Source organism: Camelus ferus, chromosome 12 (assembly GCF_009834535.1).
Source record: "Camelus ferus isolate YT-003-E chromosome 12, BCGSAC_Cfer_1.0, whole genome shotgun sequence".
In the NCBI taxonomy this organism is placed as follows: domain Eukaryota; kingdom Metazoa; phylum Chordata; class Mammalia; order Artiodactyla; family Camelidae; genus Camelus; species Camelus ferus.
Window position 1 is genome coordinate 49,075,639 of NC_045707.1, and position 13,071 is coordinate 49,088,709.

The 13,071-nt window shown below is 31.4% G+C and overlaps 1 long non-coding RNA gene across 2 annotated transcripts in view; it reads right to left on the reverse strand.

The window, feature by feature from the left end:
* Positions 1-13,071, reverse strand: part of LOC106729114 — a 507,053-nt gene that overhangs the window by 420,437 nt on the left and 73,545 nt on the right. Inside the window, exon 1 of one of the 2 annotated variants that reach the window (XR_004324754.1) lies at positions 10,038-10,126. The exons of the other annotated variant lie outside the window; for it this stretch is intronic. This is a non-coding gene — a long non-coding RNA (uncharacterized LOC106729114). Of the gene's footprint in view, positions 1-10,037; positions 10,127-13,071 lie in introns of those variants that run through there. 2 annotated transcript variants of the gene reach the window in all.

Sequence of the window (13,071 nt, forward strand, 5' to 3'; positions counted from 1 at the left end):
TCTGCCATTTATATAAAAAGATCTGTTAATAACTTTAAGCAAACTGTTTCCTTTTTCATACTGTTAGCACATACTTCTGTGATCAGTCTTTTGTATGTATAAATTAATCACTTACAGCCATACAAAAGGAGTTGACTAAAAATTTAAACAGATGTGGTCTAGATTTGCATGATGACCTGTTCAGTGATGCCATTTGAAAGTTTTCTATAAAACTCCACAGTGTTTTAATTATGTCTTACTTGTTCTTATAGTTGCATAAAAGAAATTAATTGACCAATTATTTTTCACAAATATCATTAGAAAATATCACTAAAATTATATTTCATTCATTCATCATTTATTCATCCCACAAACATTTGTTGAATATTATGTGTCAAGCACTGTGCAAAGTGCTGAAATAATCAGAAGCTAGTAGAGACTAGTTGAGATTTGTTACTCAATGAAAGCTATGTTATTTTCAAAACAATTTAGGATAATGAAATTTCAAATAAATATAATGCATCACTATATAGTTATAATAACAGGGAGTGCTTTCTGGGTTACTTATAATGTCTATTTTATCTTCAGAGCTTAGGGTTCCTCCTGTTAATCCTTAGGTAGTCAATGCAGAAATAATCAAGACATTATCTCCAAATGAATCAAGAAACAGGAGTTTAATAATGGATAGGACACATTCTCTCAAGAAATGTTGCAGTCATTTGTCACCAGGTAATTTAATTTCTGCGTTGGGTAGGGAGGGCAGGGAGTGAATCTCATTATAAGCAGTTCTCTATATGTTCCAACAACTAACCTAGATAATTTAATATAATTATGTAATATAATCTTCACAACAATTTCAGATGCTTTATCCTTGTTTTTGTAGGAAACAGATTCAAGCATACTGAAGGTTGTCAAATTTCATCCAGCTACTGCAAAGCCTTGTCTATCTTTTCTAAGAGACTGCTTTTCATTTTATCACATTCAGAACCATTCTGGAGACAATGCTAGAATGATTCAAACACAAAGGATTATTACAGCACCTTAATGTATATTTTGTTTTAGAGTAGTGTTTTCATATACATTATGTTTTCTTTAAAATGACTCATTCTTGGCATTCACATTGATAAAAGTATTTTGGAAAGAATGACGCACTAGGAGAATTCTTTTGATTCCTTCTCAATGGGAGTCAGTTTAATGTAATTAAAGTTGATTTCAAGACAGAGAAATAAAACTGGGCCCAAGAGCTTAGTGAAAGAAACACCATTGTGCTACACTCCCCAAATGTTTTGGTGAGATATTCTGGACTACTTGGTTATTTTCTAGAACTAAACACAAGATACTCAAGTAGTTTTCGAGGTATAACATTTATCACTTACTTCTAGGTCAGTCATCACAGCATTAATGGGGAGGGGGGTGGTTTAACAGATAGACAACTGTGTTGCAAATAACGACTACAGTAATTCATGACCTTATTTCCTAACGTGTAAACTAAATCATCCTAGGGTTAAAATATTCCAACTTCAAGTGTATTACATCTCTACCTTATTAACACTGAAAAGAAAAACTTTTCTATTCCAAAATAATTTAAAATTCTGCATGGAAGTTGAAAAATAGTAGAGTTCCATGTACCCTTCACCTGCCTTTCCTCAATGATAACATCTTACATGATCATGATACAATCAGGAGATATAATCAAAATCAGGAGACTGGTCGAAACTACTAACTAAATGACGGACCATATTCATATTTCAACTATTTAGTCTTTACTTTAATTACTAATTCATTCTTCTATTTACTTATTATTGATGCTTCCTTAGGAGAAGTTTTAACTTATGTTTCTGTGGAGTTGTTAATAAGTGTCAATCTTTATATTTACAGTCACAAATTGGGAGTAGAAGAGAAGACCTTTTCTGGGGAGTAAAAGAAAATTCTATGAATTATACTATAGGGAAAAAACACATCTTGTCTTCCCTTATGTGAGCATAGCTAATACGGAAACTTACATTTTTAGGCTGGCTTACCCTACTCAAAAGAATAAAAAAAAAATACAATCCACACTGAATATAATCTAGTTTATGAAACAATTAAAATATAAAGTATATATCTTATATTCACATTAAAAGATCATAAAAAGCCAAGCAAGAATTTTTTTATGGAAATTTAAATACCTAAAAGCTGCTGATAGAGGCACTGCTCAGATTAGGCAGTGAGGCCATGTTATTTACTTATTTTAAGAGAACTTTGTGAGGTGCCTTTGGAAAGACCAGCTTCTCTTGGCTGTTCTCTGGTTGGAACACATGGGGCAGAAAATTGGTGCCAGGAGCTTCTAACATTGCAGCTTAAATGTCCAGAATTAACTGTAAAATCACCAGTAAGATTATAATTTGCTTTTAAAGTTCCCTCTCCTGTAGTTTAAACTTCTATTTGACTTTATTTTTGATCATTTCTTTTTTATATTTTCCAATACTGAAAACTACTTAACCTGCAATATTGAAAGTATACTATTATAAAACAATCATTTAGACTGAAGCCATTCAGTTCCCATCAGTATGATCAATAAAAGGTAGAAACTTCTGTATGTTAAAACATTTCCAGAGTTGCGGTACACAGCCAAATAATGGTTTAGTTCTGGAAAGCTAAGCTCCATAAATCTATATTTTGACATCCCAGGTCTTGAACCAAGCAATAATAATTTTCAGTAGAAAACCATTTAAATATCTTAGAAGAGTTAAGGTTAGCTCCATACAACATGTTTGTTCATCAAAAAACTGAATTAATTTCCAATTTTATTTATTCAGCATTAATTAAAATTTTATCTCAACTTGGAGAAGGCTATTTATATTTATAAACTAGAAAAAAAAACCTTATAAAGTACATACTACATAATAGAAATTATTGTAAGCATTTACATAAACAACTCAACCATTCTAAAATATCTAAGTATGTATGATTATATTATGTTAATCTTTTCAGATGACTAAACTAAGGTAAAAAGAAGTTGAAGAAAGGATTCCCATATTATTTGGAAGATTGGATTGGGTGAATCTGTAATCTCTTTCAGCCCTAAGATTCTGCAATCCTACAAAAAATATGCTTTAACAACCGTGAAGAAAGAGGGATGGGAGGAATACTAAATATTACCACACACTTATCCTGTTAGAAACAGATCATCAATTATACTTGCCAATTTATTCACAAGAATTTGAAATTATCTCTGTTATCATTTTTTAAATGAGATTTTTGGTATAGTAGTCTCTATAACAACATCTACAATTAAAGAATAGGTATCTGGCCTCAAATTATTTCTAATAAATAATAATTCAGTAGAAACATTAAGAGCACAGAGTAGAAAGAGTGAACTTAGAATACCCATACTACCCAAAGTTATCCATAGATTCAATCCAATTCTTATCAAAATCCCGATGGCATTTTTCACAGAAATGAAAAAAAAAATCCTAAAATTTGTATGAAACCATGAAAGACCTCAAATAGCCAAAGCATTCCTGAGAAAGAACAAAGCTGGATGCATCACACTTCCTGATTTCAAACTACACTACAAAGCTATAATAATCAAAGCTATATGCATAAAAATAGACACACAGACCAACAGAAGAAAATCAAGAGCCCAGAAAGAAATCTCCACATATACAGTCAACTAACATTTGATAAGTGAGCCAGGAATATGCACTAAGGAAAAGATAGTCTCTTCGATAAATGGTGATGGAAAACCTGGATAACCACAGCCAGAGAAATTAAATTAGACTTGTATCTTACACCACTCACAAAATATTAATTATAAATGAATTAAAGACTTAAATATAAGACTTTAAACTTTAAAACCCCTACCAGAAAACATAAGGAAAAAGCTTTTCGACATTGGTCTTGACACAATTTTTTGATACGACATCAAAAGTAAAACTCAATAAATGGGACTTCATCAAGCTAAAAAGCTTCTGCATAGCAAAAGAAACAATCAGCAATATTAAAAAGCAACCTACGGAATGTTAGAAAATATTTGCAAATCATATTATCTAAAAAAGGGTTAATATCCAAAATATATAAAGAACTCATGCAACTCAATAACAAAGAAACAACCTGATTAAAAAATGGACAATGGAATTAAATAGATAATTTTTTTCCAAAGATGGTCAGCAGGATACATGAAAAGGTGTTCAGGTGCTCACTGTTACTAATCATCAAGGAAGCACAAATCACAACCACAAGGAGATATCACTTCTAACCTGTTGGAATGGCTGTCATCAAGATGACAAGAGATAACAAGTGTTGGTGAGAATGTGGAGAAAAGGGAACCCTTGTGCACCCTTGGTGGGATGGGAATGTGAATTCTCCACAATGGAGAATTTCATATGGAGGTTCCTCAAAAATTTAAAAATAGAACTATCATACGATCTAGCAACCCCACTTCTGAGTATAAGTTCACTGCAATAAATTTATAATAGTCAATGTATGGAAACAACCTAAAAGTATGTCAATGGATGAATAGATAAAGAAGATATGGTGTATACAAAATAAAGTATTATTCAGTCATGAGGAAGAAGAAAATCCTGCCATTTAAGATTGCATGGATGGACCTTGAGAGTATTATGCTAGGTGAAATAAGTTAGAGTAAGACAAATATTGTATGATCTCACTTACACGTGGAATCCAAAAATGCCAATAGAAACAGAATAGTATGGTGGCAACCAGGAGCTAGATATGGGAAAAATGGGGAGATGTTGGTGAAAGCATATAAACTTCCAGATAGATGATGAATAAGTTCTGGGGATCTAAGATACAGCATTGTGAATATAGTTAACATTATATAAATACTTGAAAGTTGCTATGAGAGTAGATCTTAAATGCTCTCATCACGAAATGGAATTATGTGACACCATGGAGGCGTTAGCTAAAGCTATAGTGGTAATCATACTGGACTATATAAGTCTATCAAACCAACAGGTTGTACACCTTAAAGTTATACAATGTTATATATCAATTACATCTCAATAAAGTGAGGGAAAAAAGAAAATACACATATTATAAATATTAGATTATACATTTTCAACTATACTGAAAATAATTAAATGAACATTTGTTAAATTAATATATCCATATGAAATAAACTACATGCACAAAAGAAACAAAACAACAAACCTATGTGTCATCTCAACTCTTATTTTCTGCAAATAATTCACTTATCACTCAGCTTTGATATTCTCCTTTATAAAATATAAATAATGACACTAATCTTACAGGGCCATTTTGAGGATGAAAATTAGATAAATGTAAAGCAAAAAGCTTGACAATTAGTATGGAATGAATTTTATAATCATTCTTACTTGTTAAAAGTCTTATTTTAATATAATTAATATTGGATTAAAAAAACTTACAAATTCACATATTTAGAGAGGAATCACTTTTCCAAAATAACACGGAAAATGAATAAAACTTGTCCTCCTGAGTTTTGATTTATTGTTTCAACTGTTAGACTTTTCAAAATTCTGGTATTTCTGCTGTCTTTTAAGGATGCTTCATTGTATTTATTCCCACTTCTCAACAAGCCCTAGAATTCATCTGGAACATAATGCACATATTTCTAATCATTCTAGCAGATAAAAATTGGCATTTATTCATTATAAAAACTGGATATGTTTTGAATTCAAGTTTAAATACAAAAACTTAGAGACGTGGAGGGCATTCTGTTTTGGAATATGTTCTTCAAACATTCTTCCCTCTTATGATTAACTTTGTATTATCCTTTTTAGGTCTCAAATATTTCGACTTGGTTCATGATTTGTTCCTTTATGCAAATGTTGCAAAGAGAGCTACATTTTAAGAAAATGATGTCTTGCTAATGAAAGAGAATTCAATATAGAAAAACTGAGTCAATCTTGTGCAAAGAAATATCGTACAGAAACTTTTCTGTATGTGTTATAACATAGAATTTTTCTGAAAAAAAAATTTAATTTAGGGTAAGTTTTAATCTACTGGACTCTATAAATCAGGTTGAAGAGAACTTATCTACAAGTGGGATGAAACATGAAAAGACTGCCTTCTCTATCCTCCCACATAAAATTTAATATTCTAATAATTAGTTCCAAAGCAGTATTTCAAAACTAGATTTTACGCAATAAGAGCTTATGTCAGGGTGCTGTCAATGTCTTTAGTTTTTTAAGAAAAAAAAGTTTGTAGGTAGGTTGTATAATATTCCAATTTCACTTTTTCTCTTTCAGTTAAAAGAATTTCCTTAATGTCTGTTTTCAGCTCAATGAAATTTCTAATTTCTAATTTCTAATTTCAGTCTTGAAGTTACTCTCTTTTCATTTTTCTTCAGCCATTACCATGTTGTGGATTCATGCAATGCATCACTCTGGAATGCAATCTTTATGAACACATATAAAAGCCAATATTTTAATTGTTATGTTAGAGAAAAGATGGTCATAAATAATTTTGACTGAACTTGATTGCTGGGTAAACCAGTGAGAGGACTGGAAATAAAAATTCAAACAGCATTTTCAAGACAGTGTTGTTGGATAGACTAACTGCTTAAGTAGGAAGCTGTACTCAGGAATTTTATAAAGACAGTGCAAACTCAGAAGAAGGTGCAACTGGGAAAATCATGGGACTGCAGGTTTAGTAAAACAAGTTTTATTTCTGGTTGCACTACTTGTGACTTCAGCCAAGTTACTTAATTATCCTGGGTTTGTATTATGCCATATATGAAAGCATGGTGTTGGGTTCATAAAACTTTAAAAACACAACACTAAAATTTATGATACTCTTTGGTTTAATGCCTCAGCAATAGAAATTTAAATCATTGTTTTCACAAATGAAAGAAAGAAAGGAAACTGAATGATGACTTTTGCTATATAACATATTGCTTGATTTTTTTTATCCTCATTTTCAGATAGGTAATATTTAGAGAACAGCATCTTATAACTCATTTAGGATCACACATCTAGTAAATTGAGGGACTGCCATTCAAAGTTGGGAATTGCTTCCCAATACTAATCTCGTTTCATTGTACTGCAGTTACTCTCAGAAGTTAGTGACTATGTTTGTTTTCCAAAAGAATTAAAATTAGCTTCAATGTCTTCACCTATGTTAGAGGGGTGTGTTTGGGTAGTCTGGGGTTAAGTCTTTAGTTTCTCTTTGCATATTACATTTCTTAAAGATTAAGAAATATATGCTTATTAATAAATTTAAGTTGTCTTAAATGGTTTCAACTAGGTTGACGTTAAGATTTTTACTCCTTAGAATAATAATCTTCACATTTTAAAGACAGTTTAATAATAGAAATTGCTTACGGGTCTTGTAATAGAGTTGCACAGGAGAATTTCCTAGTATCACTTGATAGGAAGTTCGGATTGTATGAAAAGCTCAATAGATCTACTTTATAATAATACAAGCTTTTTCAAATTTTGGCAAATTATATATTTTATTCAAGCCTGAGAAAATGGATACAGATTAAATAGAGCTTCTAAGGAGAATATTATTTTGTTATATTTTGTTCTCAGGAAGAAAAGGAATTTATTATAACTCTATATGTGAGGTTTTTACTTCATACAAGGGAAGACTCTTTCAAGAATGTTTCTTATTAAGGTTACTTTATTTGCACTGTGCCTTTCTTTGTTTCTGCACTAGGAACCTTGTTAGGAAATTCTTTCGGGGCCATGCCTCATGTCCTGAAGCATTTAACGTTCGTAACCTATTTTCTTAGAACTCGCTTTTCATTTCCTGTGCTGAGCAAGTCAGTGAGTTGACCTTTGATATATAAAGAACATACTTCAAGAAAGATCAAGCAAGGAGAATTATGGTATACCCTGTAATCTTTTATACACTGAAAAAAGATCTTTAAAAACATTGTGAGAATGCATACAATTGAACCAAATATATATTTAGGTTCATAGCACGTCTTCCCAGCAGATTTATTTATGGATTAGGTTATAGTCAATGCCTCATGCACTTTTTAGGTTACTATAAAGACAGATAGCATTATTTTGCATTTTTATTTTTTATATATTCTTCTAGTTATCTTTATTATTTGAAGGCAAGAACAATTAAAAAAGTAACTTTGTTGCTATTTAATTCTAATATATTTAGTTTATTCTTCAGTCTGAATATACAAGCATTGCATGTGTGCATTTAAATCTCCTAATTGAAAATAATTTCACATCATTTTTAATAATAAATATGTTTGTTCATTTAAAATAGCCTAAGAAATATACTAAACATACTAAAACGTAACAAAATTTCTGGCCACTTATCTTTGTCACATATATTCAATATAAACAAAAAAAACTGAAGGAAAACATTCTTAAGTATCAACACTTACCAGTTTTATTTTACTGTCTAAGAGTAACATTCAAATTTTTCATGTGCATTTGGTGCAAAATTACTCACTTATTCTAAAGTAGAACTTGTAAAAACTGATTTTACAGACTATAATATTTCATTCACTCAACACATTTACTGCACATTTATCAATGCTGAACAGTATGCAAGATGTTGCAGGTACAATATGAATAAGATGTGGTCCTATCCTCAAGACAAGATATAAGTAAATAGACAATTAAAACTGATGATTTCTGTGATGGGAGTAAGTATGAAAGGCTACAGGAGCACACAGGAGGCACACCAATCTTGTTCGGAGTAATAGAGGAGGCAAAGAGGAGGAAACAGTATCTCAGCTAAGACCTACAGGTTGAGAAAGAATTAGCCAGATAAAGAGGAATTCTACTGGGCAGGAAAAGCACTCTAAGGCTGTAAGAGTTTCTTCAGCTATATATCAATTTCTCTTTCAGATGTCAGCTGATAAATGTCTATCTGGAATGTACCTTGGAGAGAGTAAACAATCTCTCATTTTATGGTTAAGACTTAGTCTTGATATGACTTACCTCAAGTGATAGAATAAATTAACGGCCTAATCAGAACTTTGACCCAAGGCTCTTATGAATATCTATTCCCCTGAAGTTTCCGAGTAAATCCTGACTGCATGACTCCTCCAGCAATTCCTATAAACCTTTAGTACTTTAGATATTGAATTAAGAGTACCCAAAACTTTATTTTAAATATATGCTAAAGTAGTAATTAAAACAAAATTGGCCCTAGTCAGCTTTCTACATTGCCAGAAAAATAGTAACTAATTTTGTAAATTATTTCTCCATTTTAATAGCTAAATTGCATTGAGCCAACCAAATGATTATGTGATGATCAGCCAATATTATTCCCATTTTTACAATACAAATGCTCCATTATTCAGTTTAATTTGGTCATGCTTAATGATAGCCGTGAAATGAAAATCAGTTTAATAATAAAGGAAAACACAAAATATGTATTAGTTTAATTGCCTAAATTAAATTTCAGTAGGGAACATATATGGAAGGGACCAGGAGGAAATGAGAATAATAAGCAATGATTTTCTGAAAATGTGAAAATTATCTTAATATATTTTGAAGAGTTGTTTAATTTGGAAATTAGGTTTGTTGTTTCTACAGAAGACAATGTGAGACCATGATTTTTGTTTATTTGTAACATTTTAGAATACTATGGGGCAATTTTTACGGTTTCAAAACATAATAATTTATTACCACTGTCAAAAAAAGCTTTTACTACTAATAAGATAGTTGAGGTCACAGAGGAAAAAAATCATAATTGATAGTTGAGCCATTCTATTAGAAGACAATTATTTCTTGCCACATGTTTAATTTACTACACACATATATTAAGTAAGATGTCAACAGGTGGTTGGTTATACTGACCCCACAAATCAAAGGTACTAGATACATAGGATATTATACTGTAGAATTTCCCCCAAGGAATATAAGTCTATAAAATTGAACACCAAGTAATAAAGCAATGGAAAAGCTACCAGATTTAAGTGGAGACAAAATAATCATTCAGTTATCATCCATAAAACCAGTCTGGTGAACCACATATCAAATAGTGAAGGATATTAATTGCTGTCAATTTTAATAGAATAAAGAAATAAGGCATCTATTATCCAAGAGAAAAAAATAATGTAAATTCGCTAGCCTTCTAATTTTCCTACCACCTACCTAGGATTTTTGGCCGACTTGAAGACTGATCTGCTTGTGTTTCTTCATGGACTGCTTACTATTTATCTTTTCAAGTGTCCTTTATTTTCTTTCACTTTCATATTGAGCAGAACTGAGAGAAACAACTCACTACAATAGCTACAAATGAGATTAATAGGGATCAGTGAGATACATTCTGGTGTGTAAAAGTTCTTAATAAGAAAACTTCGTTCTTTAAGAAATGATTATGTGTATTCCAACATAGAAACTTTAAAAGGAGCTTAAACGTGACATCTGGTGTCCCATAATCCCATGCATTTTAGCATCTGTTCCAGACTTTTTATCTTTCAATGAAATATTATTATTAGTTGTTGTATTAAGATAGGATGTGTTGTGTAGATCAACAATATGTGTCTGCAGCTTTGGCCATGGTCTGATTTAATGGCATGAGATACATATGCAGTGAGCAGAGGTTTTATTTTAACTAGGTTTCTAAGTTAGAGAAAAGTGAAGTAGCTAACATCTCCTTTTCAAGAACAGTGGTCAGGGTGTGAGTGGATAAATGAAGTACTCTTGTTAATTAAGAGAAGTTTCCCAGTAATTAAGAATTAAGTGACCAGATACAAGTATCTCCTTCCAGTCTAGCTAGGATTAGTAATTCTTGACTGCGTAGTCCTGCTCAGTACCAACCAGTTTAGCTGTGGCTTCTGTTGTACCCTGTGAGATTCACTAAGTCACTCGGTCACTAGTCAGTGAAGCCAATGGGAAATGGGAGAAAATTATACTTTCGAATTGAATACTGAATACATGTGCAGATTAGAGGCTGAGCAGTCCTGTCCTACAGTCTACAGAGAAAAAAGCTTTATGCCCTTGCTACAGTGATTTTCTCAATTTTACTTAATTTACAAATATTTGGTTTTTTGGTTTAGTAACACTTATTTTATAGTAAATTATTTTGGCAACAATGAATGTGAAGTAAACAAAAGTCAATGTCTAGTGAAATGTCTACTGCATTTTAATCTCTCTAGAAAGTTGATAATAAACATGTAACTCTCATAAAACGTTTGCTGATGTTTACCGTTTACTATGGGAGCCACAGTGATATTGCTGAACACATGAAGACCAGAAACTGCTACGAAGCCTCAGCATTCTATTTCAAAAGTTAGGAGTTATTTTAAGAACCCAAACAACTTCAGCAAGTATGTTGACAATTTATTTTGTGAAGACTGATTTTGCATTTAGATCAAATTGCTTACTTTCAATTCCAAGTTCTCTTGTGCACATATGGAAAGTGAAGCAATAGCTGTTATTATGCTAGTTCCAGTAACAGAATTCCACAAACACTCAAATGATACAAATTTTATGTGTCATCACTTCAAACAGCATACCAAAAAATTAATTCTGGTAAATGTGATATTGTTTTATCCAATTCATGTAATTCAAGCGAAGTTTTAGGAAATTCATTAGATCAAAGGTGAAATATGATATTATTTTGAATGCTAATATAAACTCATTTAATACTCAAAATTGAAAATGGTATTTTTTAGAGGTGACAGTCTAAATACGATTTTAGATGGAGCACACTGTGACGCAAAACCAAGTTTTTATTAAGAAAATCTGGGGGGGGGGGTATAGTTCAGTGGTACGAGTCCAAGCTTAGCTTGCACAAGGTCCTCAGTTCAATACCCAGTGCCGCCACTTCAAAAAAAAAACTTAAGAAATCTAATTAACTCCCCCCCAAAAAAATTTTTAAAAAAAGAAAATCTAAAAAATAGAAATGTACTTAAAATTTATTGTGAATATTTAATTTGTAATTGTGTAAAACTAGCTATAATATATATCAATCCAAAAAGAAGCTGAAGTATCAAAACATGACTTATTTTTATACATAGATAGTGAAAGTAACTTTCTTGAAGGGAAGCCAATATTGAATACAAAAGAATTCAGCTTCACAGTGTATGCTTTCCGATTTAAATTCCTTTCATCAATTTGATTTTAAACAAATATGAGCTTTTGAAATCTACTTTGTAAATCAACCCATGTGTACTACAATAATTTTTAAATTTTTTTGGTATATCATGCCTCTACATTTTGTTTAAAATTTCTTTGAAATCTTTCATTAAAGTATTTAATGGAGTGCCAAATAACTTTGGCATTTAAAGCTTTTACTGAATCAAAGCTTTATTTAAAATAAAACCTGCAAACAGGAAAACATTAAAATTTATCCCCACAAAATCAAGGGAGGAACTGAACAAATTAGATGATGAGAGCTTACACAGTGTTTAAGATTTAATTTCATAATTGCACTTTAGAGTAGTTCCACTTGTACAAGTCTCCTTTGATTGCATTCCTATTTTTAATTTGATAAATTTATACACTGTAATGGGTGGAACTGAAATTAAGAAGCCTTACAATTTCACAGCACCTACTTTTGGTCAAACCAATTAAAATAAAATTCATCAGATAATATCTCTATGTTTATCTTGCAGAAATATTTGTCTAAGAAAGGTAATCAATGAGTCAAAAATTAGTACCTAAGAAAACTCATGGGCTAAAATGTTTACCCATTCAATTGAAAAGAAAATAATTAAGAATTGAAAAGAACTTTCATTTCACAGAATTTGTTCTGATCTTGCTAAACAGCTCGGCACCTATAGAGGAAGTAATTTTGTCAGTTAAAATATTATAATCTTTAGAAAAGGGTCAATTGAAGATGTTAATTTTGTTTGTGATGTCAACCAGTTCTAGTTTAGATGATTTGGTCATCCTACTCTGAGAACAGGCTGTACCTTTAAAAGTCTGGAACGCTTCAGCTTTTCCACAGGCAATAATACTTATTACACTGGTGGGTGTTTCAGTAGGAGGCATTAATAATCCCGTATCACCCTTTTCATGTTGAAGTGCTTTTTATTACACACGTATAGAGGAATGCACAAATTATAACTATGCTGCTATGTAAATGTGTACAAAGTGGATATATCTATGTAACTCAGATTATAAAAAGAACATAGCTAACATCCTGGAAGCTCCCTGATGTCCCGTGTCAGCTACCACA